The sequence below is a fragment of the Rhinolophus sinicus genome, chromosome 12 (assembly GCF_057876585.1).
Source record: "Rhinolophus sinicus isolate RSI-liver-muscle chromosome 12, RSI-T2T, whole genome shotgun sequence".
NCBI lineage: Eukaryota > Metazoa > Chordata > Mammalia > Chiroptera > Rhinolophidae > Rhinolophus > Rhinolophus sinicus.
In genome coordinates, this window is record NC_142512.1 from 36509547 (window position 1) to 36522641 (window position 13095).

A 13095-nucleotide genomic window follows, 5' to 3' on the forward strand; every position below is an offset into this window, starting at 1 on the left:
CAGCTTCTGGTGGTTTGCTGGCAATCTTTGGCACTCCTTGGCTTGTAGAAGCATCAGCTGAATCTCTGCCTCCATCTTCACATGGTGTTCTCCCTGTGTGCATGTCTGTATCCAACTTTCTCCTTTTATAAGGACACCAGTCATATTGGATTGTGGGTTCGCCCTGTTTATGTTGACTTCATCTTAACTAATTACTTTTGCAACAACCCCATTTCCAAATAAGGCCACATTCTGAGACAGTAGGGGTTAGGATCTCACCATATGAATTGGGGCAAGGGACACAGTTTAACCCTTAGCAAGGGAATTCTTTAGATCTCCATCAAAATGAGGGCACCTCTAGGAAGCTGAGGGTATTTTCCCCTTAGCCTTCTCAGCAGAAGCTGAATTCTGAGGTATTATCCCAGAAAGACCCATGGGGAGAACCTTTTGCCGAATGGAGCGAATCCCTGTGCCCATGCAAAGTCCACAAGGTTCTTGAGAACTTCAGACCTGCAGAAACACTGTGAGCTTGGACTGGAAGAGACAAGAGTAGAAAATGAAAGAAGGCTTTGGGTCCCCCACATTTTACTGGCAGGAAGCCGGTTCACAAAACTCAGCTACAAACATGTGCCATCATCTTTCATGAAAAAGGAAGAGTGAGTGACTCAGGGTGGATCTGACTGCCCAGAGGGTGGAGTCAAGAGGCATGAAGGGTTATTTCCAGGCCTGAAGCTTAATGGAGTTGCTCGACTGGATTTAAACACAGCTCTGGACTGGTGACCTTTCCTAAAATATAGTTGTTGAACCATAATATAATTGTTGTCCTATGCCTGTCCCACCATTGCATGTGGGGAGTGTTGGGGGCATAGAACTTATTTCTTCAGTGTCACGGGTCCGTAATTGGAGAGCAATGGTGTCCAGGAGCTGTACTTAAAGGGTTATACTCGGGACTCATCTGCACTTGACTTAAATGATGAAATTTTGGATTTTTGAGCTGATGATGTTTAGATGAGATTTTGGACTTTGGAATTGATGCCATAATATAGGATGAGAAGCTTGAGAACCGTGGAAAGAGGTGAATGTATTTTGCATTTGTGAGGGACATGAATCTTTGGAAGCCAGAGGGGAACTGCAGTAGGCAGAACTCTAAAAATAGCCCCTCAAGATGCCACACCCTAATCCCGGGAACTTGTTAATACCATGAGCTACTACTCCTATGGTTATGTTATGTTACCGTGTTTCCCCGAAAATAAGACCTAACCGGAAAATAAGCCCTAGCATGATTTTTCAGGATGACAGCCCCTGAAAATAAGTCCTAATGCATCTTTTGGAGCAAAAATTAATATAAGCCCTAGTCTTATTTTTGGGGAAACACGATATATGACACAGTTGACCCAGTTCAGCCTGCCCAGATGCCCTACCTACAGAATTGCTTTCAGGCATCTGTGATAGTTTGTTATGCCGCCACAGTAAAGTTATTGCCTTGGCAGCGTCTAGAGAGAAACTCTCACCTTCTGCACCCAGAATTTAAGAAAACTGAGGGTGAGGCCCATGACTAATGATAGAAGAGGCAGAGCTGGTAGAGTTCAATTCTCATCCACTGCAAGCCTTCTGTGACAAGGTCAGGGCCCTGCTTGGGAAATGGTGGGACCCTGAGATTTTTAATGGGGACGTCTGAGTCCATGAAATCCCAGAGCTCCCTGAACCCTCTGGGAGGAGTGAACATGTGATTCGTTCCTCCCTGTAAGATGCTGATGTTCCCCTCTTGCTTAAAGAGGGTGCAGAGGCCTCTGCCTTGCAATACTGCACCCCTCTCTGGATCTACCCCACCTCTCTCCTGGCCCCAGACCAATAACGAGGCTCAAGTCACAACACACGAGCCAGGGAAGTGCTAGCATTCCCAGGAAGAGAAGGACTCTGCCAGTTGTCAATTTTTGTCTCTTAGCGCCCACATATCCTTCATTGCCTGTTGGTGAGAATGGATCTGAGCCCCTCAAATAGTTCTCCTTTGCCAGCTGGCACAGCGTTAAGCTTTGTCACTAGCAGGCCATGGAGAAACTTCAGGAGAAAGGGGTTTTCCTTCCCAGGTCTGGGGTGCTACTCTTGGCAGCCTGCTGCAGCACAGGCAGCTTCTCCTTTGCCCAGTGTGTCGTGTGCAGCCGGCAGCAGCCAGCAGCCTTCTCCCGCAGTTTCATAGTGGACCGCCTCCAATGACACACCTCGTGCATGGCTTTCCCAGGCATCCTCAAGGACAGATTTTGGCGAGTTCTGCATTGCAGATTTCCAGAAGGTCCTAGCTGCTCAGCAGCACAGTGACTTTTCTGCCATCCAATGAGTCCTGACTGTCCTCTCAACGAGATCTGGGTGTCAGCCCCAAGGTGGCCTCTTCCCTGGGTGATCTGTCTCAGTATAGGGGTAGTGACCATTCCTTTTATCTACTATCCCTACACTCTTTTGAGTTCTTTTTGTTTTTTTATTAGCCAAGCCTTCATTACTCCAGGCCCCTGTTATACTTCATTTTTCTACATTTTAAACATTTCCTGTTCAAATTACTGTGTGGTTTCTGTCTCCTGACTGGATTCTGACCAGGTTCCATATCCTGAAGTCGCAGGACCTAATCAGCATGAACGGACAGAAGCCAGTATTATGGGACTGGCCCAAGGGTGTAGGGTGGTGTAAGGTTGGATAAGTGAGAGTTTATTAATATGGGAGCCTTCTGATAATGGCCTCTAACAAAGATCCCAGGAGCTGGTGCTAACATGCTGCCGGGATGGCTGTTGGAAGTTGGAAGAAAGCAATGGCCTACGCTAAGAGAAGCAGAAAGTGAAAACTGCTATAGAAGACAAGTAAGTAGAGGCTCAGAGAAGTGGGCATGCTAGAGTGGGTATACTAAGAAAAGCTGGAAAATTGAACAGCGAACCGTATCCTGCAGGACAGCCTGGAGAATACCCCCTTTTATCAAAGGGATAAGAAATATCTGGTGAGAGGGCCTCCATCGTCACTGAGAAGCTCCAAGTGCCTGTTCTCTGTAGGCCAGAGCCCACATTACACAACTACACTCCCCAGTAACAATGGGGATGATCGGATGCTTGCAGAATAGAGGCCAGTTTGGCCCCTGCAAAAGCCAGACAGAGACTAGGGGGTTAAAATGGACAACTGCAAACTCAGTAAGTAATAGCCCCACTGAAAGATGCTGTGTCAGATGTGGTATCTCTGCTAAAGCTGATGAACACAGGCTTGGGTACATAGTTTGTGGCCATTGATCTAGTGAATGCTTTCTTTCCCACCGCTATCAAGGAAAGTCAGAAAAAATTTACATTCACGTTAGATAGATTAAAGTTTACATATTGGTCTTATTCCCCCTACCTCCCACCTGTGTCATCTCTCCCATCCTCTGCTATAATACAGTCCAAAGGGACCGGACTTGGCTGGACATCCTGAAGAGCATGACACTGATCCACTACACTGATGACATTATATTAAGCAGACTAGATAGACGAGAAGTGGCAAGTATTTTGGAGGCTTTGCTAAGACGTGTATTCTAGAGGGTGGAAAATAAGCCTTAGGAAGATTTGAGGGCCTGCCCCATTGGTGAAATGTTTCGATGTCCAGTGATCTAGGGCATCCAAAATAAAGGACAAATCTTTGGAGTGGAGTACCAGATCCAGGCCATGCTGCAAACAGGCCTACCATCTGTACATAAGGGCCATACAAGTACAGCATTAGAGGGATTGGTGAAAAAATGATGTGGGATTTATGGCAAGTCCCAATAAGAGAATTATGTAGACACATAGGATCTGGAGCAGGTCCATGCCATTTGCATAAGATCATTATAAACCTTTTGCAAAACAGCTTCTGGAATGCCACTGGACCCTGATAGAAACAGAACACCTGACCATGGCCATCAGAGTTCATGCAGCTGGAACTGCCCATCTTGAGCTTGATTCTGTCAGACCCACCAATGCATAAGGTCAGGTAGCACTCTAAGATGCAAGGAATAGATCCAGGATTGAACTTGACAAATGAAGAGAGGACACAAGACGTACAAATAAGCTACACAAGCATGTGGCCCAGACTCCTATGTCATCCGCCACCATTACATCAGTGCCTCTCCTTTTTTTTTAACAGGATTTTATTGGGGAACAGTGTGTACTTCCAGGACTTTTTTCCAAGTCAAGTTGTTGTCCTTTCAATCTTAGTTGTGGAGGGTGCCGTTCAGCTTCAAGTTGTCCTTTCAGTCTTAGTTATGGAGGGTGCCATTCAGCTTCAAGTTGTTGTCCTTTCAATTTTAGTTGTGGAGGGCGCAGCTCAGCTCCAGGTCCAGTTGCCGTTGCTAGTTGCAGGGGGCACAGCCCACCATCCCTTGCGGGAGCCGAAACCAGCAACCTTGTGGTTGAGAGGACACGCTCCAACCAACTGAGCCATCTGGGAGCTCATTGGCAGCTCAGCTCAAGGTGCCGTGTTCAATCTTAGTTGCAGGGGGCGCTGCCCACCATCCCTTGTGGGACTCGAGGAATCGAACTGGCAACCTTGTGGTTGAGAGCCCACTGGCCCATGTGGGAATCGAACCAGCAGCCTTCGGAATTAGTAGCATGGAGCTCTAACCACCTGAGCCACCGGCCGGCCCAGTGCCTCTCCCTTTGCATACGCGTGTGGTGGCTACATGGGAGTGGGGGTGGGGTAGTTCACTGTGATCATCAGAAGGAAGAGGGAAAAAAAGCAGAGCCTGGTTCACAGATGGGTTGGCTTGCTGGATGCCAGCTGGGAACAGACTGTTGTTGCACTACAGTCCTATTCTGAGTAGTCCTGAAAAACAGCAGCGAGGAAAATCCTCCCAGTGGGCCGAGCTTTGGCAGTGCACCTGGACATTCACTACGTATGGAAAGAGAAGTCGTTCAAGGTAAGACTATACCAGAGACATGAGCAGTGGCAGATAGCTTGACTAGTTGTCTAGGGACTTGAGAAATAAAGTTTGGAAGATCAGGAACAAAGAGGCATGGGAAAGAGACATGCGGACGGGCCTATGGGAAGGGGCATGCAATGCGAAGATCTTCACATTACACATCAGTGCACCCAGCAGAAGATGCACTACACACCACGCAGACCGAATAACTGGGTCAGTAGACATTAGCCAGCCCCTGTCACCCCAGTACTCACTCTGGCTGCATGGAGATCCACGGAGGTAGGGAATGAAAGCTATAACTGGACCGAATAGCATGGGCGGCCACTCACCAAGATTCATCTAGCTACTGCCAACCGACCTGCTTGCTGGTAAGAGAGCAATGCCATGCCCCTGATAACGGCGCCACCATTCCTCAGAGATCAACTAGCCACTTGCAGATGAGATGATTACATTGGATCCCTTCCACTCTGGATGAGGCAACAACTCATCTTGACTGAAATCAACACAAATTTGGGGTATGGGATTGACTTTCCTGCCATTGGGCCAATGATGGTTCATTCTGTGTGTCAGCTTGGCCAGGCGACAGTACCCTTATTCAATCAAACGCAAATCTAGGTGTTGCTGTGATGGTATTCAACAGCTACAGCCAGTTGGCTGCAAGTAAAGGAGATCCTCCTCAATAATTTGGGGGGGCCTCATCTAATCAGTTGAAAGGCTTTAAGATCTACACTGAGTTTTCCCTGAGGAAGAAGAAATTCCGCTGTGGACTGCTGCAGCAGCTCCTACCTGAGAGTTCCAACCTACTAACCTGTCTAAGAGATTTCAGACTCGTCTAGACAGCCCCCCACAATTGTATAGTTCCTTGCAATATATCAATTATATCTATCTATATCTAAAACTATTTCTATATATAAAACACACATACACACACGCACACACATCTCCTGCTGGTTCTGTTTCTCCTAGTAGAGCTCTGACTGATATAAGGCCTGTGCCAACAACACTATCTGAAGGCTCATTTTAAAAAGGAGGAGTGGGAGTGGGCAGTAAAGACTTCCACGCCCAAATCATCAGTTTCCAGGGAACCCGACTTAAGGCCATGCCACTGTCCCAAGCACCTGGACGTGATGTTAGAGACAAGACAGGGAGGAAGAAAATGCTGCAGGACCTTGTGTTCTGGGCTGGGATTCTGTGTTGCCCACTGGTGCCCAGGAAGTGTTAATAACCATGTAAAGTGGTAAATCACACTATGTAATGTTGTCAGTGGATGGCCGGAATGGTAACCACAGAGTGTGGCCATCCTGAGTGGGTGGGTACCGATTAATCCAAAGAAGACTTTTGCAGAGAAGGCTCCTCCTGGTGTAAATGGATGGGTGTTGATGTGGGGTGGGAGTCAGGGGTCCCTGGAGGATGAATGCAGAAGCACAGTCCCTCATGTGTGAGGAGACCAGGTCAAGCCTTGAAAGGGCCAGAAGCAGAGGAATAGAGATCGACCAGTCAGAGTAATGAGGGATGCCCCTTGGAGTCAGGAATATTGAACTGAAAAATGAGAACAGTCGGTATTCAGCCTGTAGAAATTACTTTGCTGGCTTTCTGGTTGTGACTTTGCAAAAATCAGTTTAGGAAGCCACTGAGCTGCTTTGACTGGTGCGCTGATTCCACAGCTGGGTTTTTCATTTCGCCTCACACTGGGCCCAGGTGAGAAGATATTCATTCCTGTAAGCCAGCACGGTGGTGGATTAAAACCCAGCGAACTCATTGGGAAGATGCCAGCCCAGTGCAGACCTGGAGCAGCAGAAGCGCTGAAGAAGAGGAATGTAGGCCAGCTGAGGTGAAGGATGGTGGCCTGGGCTGGCAAATAATATCCCAGACAATCTTAGACCACAAAATAGTGCTCACCCTGGAAAGTTACAGAATTAGAACTTCAAACATTAGCTAGTTACAAATTAAGACTCCCTTATTTACCTTTCTTGTCCTCAGGGAGCCATATCTTTCTGCCCAAGTCGCTACCACAAGGAGAATAAATAGAATTAGGTATTTGGGGATGATGTGACATGTTTGGTTTGGGTCTATTAAGACCCACACCCACTGTCTTGAGTGAAAGAACAGGGCCCTTTTCAAAGGATTTGGTTTTTTCCATCTCTTTATGATCCAAGTCTGCAGACCCTAGAGACACATCAGGGAGACAGCCGGGGATTCCAGCTCAGGAGACACCTATGGTGGAACGTCTGAAACCTCCACCGAAATCAGGGACCATTTGAATGAATCCCAAGAGCTGCCCCCTAAATTAAACCATTGGTGGGGGAATGGCAGGAGTGCAGGCTCCCTCAAGGCCGCCTGACTAATAACTGGAAGGACTGTGTACAGCCACTTCTGCCTCCTTGGTTTTCCTCAAAGCCAGCCCTGTCACCAGCATCCGGTCCTTGTGCCTGTCCCTGAGCCCACCTCCCAGACTTCCCTCTCCATGTGCTCGCCCAGGCCTGGGCTACGTGCATTTGCTTCTCAATCCTAGGTATGTTCCTTCACTTTGTTGTTCTGGACTGATGTGCTAGATAATCACCAGGAGACACTGTTTTCCACGTGACGTAGGGATCAAGTCAGGCAGATGGGCTTTAGGGTCAAGAGTCAAAACTCTTTAAGTCAAACACCATGTGCTACATTCCTTGACATCTCACTGGCATGCAGGGTCTCAGCTCCCACTCCCCACCCAAGAACGCAGGATATGGTGAGGCCAAAAAGGAACACCCACGGAGCCATAGGTAGGGGAGTCATACCACTATATTCTCGCTGGCGGCTGGGTTGGAGACACAGGAAGCAGGAGCCACACGATCCACAATCTGCCGTCTGCTTCTCTGCCTACCAACCAACCAACCAACCCCTTGCAAACTGTAATCCGCACTTACTGGCTCAGCCACGGCAGTTGTATCAGTGGCCAATGGCTAACTGGTTACAGCTGATGGCCAACTAGTTCCAGCTGATGGCCATCTACTATGTGAGCCCACATCTTTCCACATGAGGCCGAGAGCCTGGAAACTGCTCTCTGGGACTCTGTCCCCACACTCATCCCTCATTTTATAGGTGAAGAAACTGACTCCTGGAGTGAGGTGACCACCGAAGGCCATACTGCAAGTTCATGGCAGAGCTGAGGCTCCATCCCTCAGGAAGTTAGTCTCAGGACCTCCTGTAGCACTCCTTTCTCATCCTTTCACTTGCATATTGATATTTCTCTTATTCCAGTCTTTCAAAATAATATAAACATTCCAATTTATTCATATTTTAAAGGAGTGGAAGCAATATAGAGACTGATAAAAAAAATGGAACGTAACTTCACTTTTATTGGACATTCATGCTATAATTAATTGCACATGTGATGTAGTAAGTTGCCATTCGGAGTTGGGTTTGTCTTGTGCTGAGACATTTGCATCCTCTGAGCACCACAAGCCAGATAGCAGGGACCAAAAAGTCTGGGAAACAATTTCTTCACCAGTGGATAAGCCACACACAGATAATCAAGAATCAAATGCACCAGGCTATGTGTCTGGTGCTTACAAATGGAGAGAGAAATGGAAACTACCTCTCCTCTCCTTGCCTAGGATAAATGAAACAACTAGACCCTGCCGTCCTTCCAGGCCATGCCAAGATTTTGAAGGATTCAAATCTTCACTGCTGTCTGCCTGAAAGGTTGTCTCGCATTTCCTCCCTCAACTGCCCAGGCAGGTCTGGTCTTGCTGATGGATACTGGGTCAAGGCTGAACATAGCAACGGCCTTTCCCAGGCTGCTGCATTGATGCCCCACTTCAGGCAGCGAAGAATTCAGGCCTCCAGCTTCCCCAGCAAATCATCTCAAGATCATAGAAAGAGTGACGTTTTATGGAAAGAACACCAGCCTAGAAAACGAGGTTTTAGTCCTAACTTAGCCTCTATCCCAACCCACCTTTCTGGGCCAACATTCATCTTTCAAAACCCAGTTCAGGCATTACATCCTCTGTATATTTGATTCTTCCCCAAGCAAAGCTGTTCCCTCCTCAGTCACTCCTGCACTTTGCACATAATTGTCACAATTCTTATCACATTGTTTGTAATTAGTGGCAGACTTATTTGTCTTCTGCTCCTACTATGAGCTCCTCGAGGGAAGAGAGTTGTCTTGATCATTTCATCTAACTATAGCACATGGCAGGTACTCAATATACAAATAAATAATTATGGAGTCACAACAAAATGAGAGGGTCAGGCCAGTGGATCTTGACAGTGGCTTCCTTACTGAAGAGTCTATGACGAGGCCGGCCCAGTGGCTCAGGCGGTTGGAGCGCGGTGCTCCTCACACGGAAGGCAGCTGGTTCGATTCCCACATGGGCCAGTGAGCTGCGCCCTCTACAGCTAAGATTGTGAACAACAGCTCTCCTTGGAGCTGGGCTGCCATGAGCAGCTGGAGGTTGGCCTAAGCTGTGGTGTGCTGCAGCTGGCTGCTGTGTGCCGCCATGGGCTGCTGTGTGCCGCCATGGGCTACTGTGTGCCGCCATGGGTAGCTGGTGGCCAGCGTGAGTGGCCAGCAGCCAGCATGAGTGGCTGGCAGCTGGTGAGAGTTGTCATGAGCTGCTGTAAGCGACGACTGGTGACCAACTTGTGACCAACTGCCTCAGCAGGGGGGAACGCAAGGCTCATAATACCAGCATGGGCCAGGGGCCAGGGAGCTATCCTACACAACTAGACTGAGAAACAACAGCTTGATCTGGAGGGGGGGAGGAGCCTGGTGAAGGGTGGGGGGGAAATATTTAAAAAAAAGTATGTAATGACCTCAACCTCACTTCCAGGATTGGGCCCTAATGCAGGAGAGGCACAGAGACCTAAAAGGCCCAGGATTCCTAAACCCTCAAATCAAGAGGCGCTTGATCCAAGTGTCCCAACCTAGTTGGTCCCTGGGACACAAAGAAATTATGTGTATCCATTATGTACTCAGGTATGAAGAGAACTTGGGGGTTAGACATGCCTCTCTTCCTTCTTTGGGCATAGGTCAGTCATCTGAAAGCATTTTGAGGTGTCATCCCAGTGTCCCATGAGGTAGTGTTTCTCAATAAGTGAGAAGATGGAGGAGTTCTCCAAGGGAATGGGGAGAGAGGCACAGAATGTCTAGAGGGGTTGGGTGGCTAAGGAGGCTAAGGACCAACACCCCTATTTTCTCATTAATAAGTCTGATTAAAGCACCCACAGGTTGAGGGAGTGATCCAGATTCTCAGCTGGCTTTCTCCGCTCCCCCTCTGGGTTATCCTGACCAAAGCAAGTCTTGGCCAGGCTAAGGTTTGCAATCTACCACAATGGCAGTAGCTGGCCATTTCCTTTCTGAAATGTTTGGGGGCAGGGCAGTGATCTAGGAAGAGCCACATTTGATGTGGTGGGTCCTCCTTGGTGTGGTCTGAAACACTGCCACGGTGTGTTTGGATAACGGCTAAATTAGCACTCCATAAAGACCAGGAATGCAGGGATGTCTAAATAGAGCTAGGACACAGTTTGAGAACGGCCTGTGGTAGAGTGGAAGAACCCCAACTGGAGGTATACGATAGCAGAAAACTCAAATCCACCTCCCGTTCCCCTACCTCCTTTCCCAGCCTTGGGCATGTTTTTAAGACAAAGAAACACAGGAGGTAGGGGTCAAACCAGGTCTCTGGGCATCTCTGCCCCTTCCAGGTGCCAGAGAAGAAAATGCCAAGGGGTTGGGGGGTGGGGAGTTGCAGGGAGGTCTAGAGCGGCCTGGCTGCCAATGTAGAGGAAGTTGTGCAGGTGATTTGTGGAGCCAGTGGGTGAGCGCCTATAATACTCTGAGCCCGTGGAGACAGCTTTTAATAGAAACCTTCCATTTTTTCAGGCATTTCACTAATTGAGCCAAACCACTCTTGGCAAAAAGTCTGGTTGTCCTCAGCCTCAGGGTGGATTTGATTTAATTTGAGGTAGGGTATGGGAGTGTTGGAGAAACGCACTGGGCTGTGCTACACAAACATGGGCTCCCATTCTGGCTGTGCCGTAACTTACAGTGGGACCTTGACCTTGAATAAGTCAGCCCCCTCACTGCCCCTCGGTTTTCTCATCAGTAAAACGCACAGGGTTGCCCCATAGGCGCTCTACATCCCTCTCTGCCACCGGTTATCATCCTATAGTTCCCCATTGGCTCCTACAGCGTGTTAGCCAAGCGCAGAAGGAATGCTCCCAGACCTGACCCCAGGCAGCAGAGGCGAGGACCCCGCGAAAGTTCTTTGAGCTCCTTCTCCGGGTGGCTTTCGGACCCCAAGTTGCCAACTCTCAATTGAGCAAGTATCCGGAGCTGACAAAGGAGGTCGGTGAGCGACAGTACGCCTCCAACTGCGAGCTGACGCTCCGCACTCCGGAAAGCGTCACGTCTGGCTGGGAAGAGGCGCGGGCGCGGCGCTCCTGGGTTGTGGGGAGGGCAGACCCACGGCCATTGTGTCACGGGCGTGGCGGGGACGCGGGCGCGGCGAGGACGCGGGCTCCTGGGTCACTGTCGCGGGGCTCCCCGGCCCCGCCCCGCCGCGGCCCAGCGCTGCCCCGAGAGGGCGTCGCTCCAAGCGACTGCTCGCTTCCCGGGACGTGGCGCCTGCAGAGGCGTGGCCGGGCTGGGCGGGGGCCGCTGCCCGCCGGACGCCGGGTCCTCGCCGCGGGCGACTCGTCCTTCCTGGACGTGACCCGCTCCGCGCTCCCTCCACCACAAACCAGAAAGCCCAGGGGAACGCCCTGCGGGCGCCGAGGCCCGTGCGAGCCCGGGGTTCCGTGCGGGCTGCGAGCGAAGCGGGGAGGGGGGCGACCATGGCAACGAGCGTGGGCCGAGAGGGGACGCGTGTGAAACGCTTCTTTCTCCACATTTCGCTGCTCAGGCCCCCACTCACCGCCCCCGCCGTCTGAATAGCTGTTCTGTCTCGGCGGATCTCCGCGTAGGGCTGCTGATTGTTTAACTCCCAGACTGACTGGCTCTGTTGAATTTCCAGACGCCTCTTTGGGACAGGTCCTGGGGGAGGGGGTAGACTGTTTGCAGGAAAAGCCAGGCACGAATAATCTCGGCTTTACTCTCCTCTCGTTTGATCCTCTTAAACCGTCCTGGCCTGCGATGTGGCAGGGACAATGGCCCCATCTTACAGATGACAAAACTGAGGGGGTGAAGTGACTTGGAAAAAGCACATCGCGAGATACAACTGGCAGAAAAGAGAGAATTCCTATCCTTCCACTGTCAGTCCCTGGAGTGAGGCTCTGGAAAACGCTCCGAGGCTGGGCTCAGAGTTTGATGCGCCAGTCTTCCTCTTTTTCTGCTTGCATCCTCTGTTGAGGGAATGGAAGGCTTCAAGGATCTCCCCACCAGGGGGAAGAGAGAGGATCGAGGTCCTGGATCCTGTTCTGGGCTCCCTGGCTTCCTTTTGCAGGATGACTCCACCCTCCCCCTCCTGTCTTCTCCTCACGCACTCCACCTTTCCCTGCTTCCCTCCATTTGGATCAGAAGCTAAGGACCAATACTATTTTCTCACTAATAAATCTCATTAAAAACCACTTGAATGTTCTAACTTGTGCAGCTTGGTCAAGCCCTTTCCCCATTCTGGGCTTCAGTTTTCCCATCTATGTAAGAAGGTCTATATTCACCCCTAAGAATCCTTCCAGCACTAATATTCCAGGATTCTGATTCACATACTTTCCCTACAGGCAACAGCCTGCAATAAGAAGTTAAAAATTTCTTCTTTTTGTCTGTATCATAATTGTACTTGCCTCCCCAGCACCTGTGTACATAGCATTACTCAATAAAAGGTTACTAAATAAGTATAAAAGTATACCTTTGTCTGTCCCCTCTCTCCTAACAAATTCCTAACGACTAAAAGCAAGAAGAGAAAAATACTTTCTGGGGCCTGGCCCGGTGGCTCAGGTGTTTAGAGCTCCATGCTCCTAATGCCCGAAGGCTGCCGGTTCGATTCCCACATGGGCCAGTGGGCTCTCAACCACAAGGCTGACGGTTCAACTCCTCGAGTCCCACAAGGGATGGTGAGCTGCGCCCCCTGCAACTAACAATGGCAACTGGACTTGGAGCTGAGCTGCGCCCTCCACAACTAAGATTGAAAGGGCAACAACTTGACTTGGAAAAAATCCTGGAAGTACACACTGTTCCCCAATAAAGTCCTGTTCCCCTTCCCCAATAAAATATCTTTTAGAAAAAAGAAAAATACTTT

At 49.6% G+C, this 13095-nt stretch overlaps 1 pseudogene; it reads right to left on the bottom strand.

Annotated features, from left to right (window-relative positions):
• Positions 1–8270: 8270 nt before the first annotated feature.
• Positions 8271–12673, bottom strand: LOC148756546 (uncharacterized; annotated as a pseudogene).
• Positions 12674–13095: the final 422 nt, after the last annotated feature.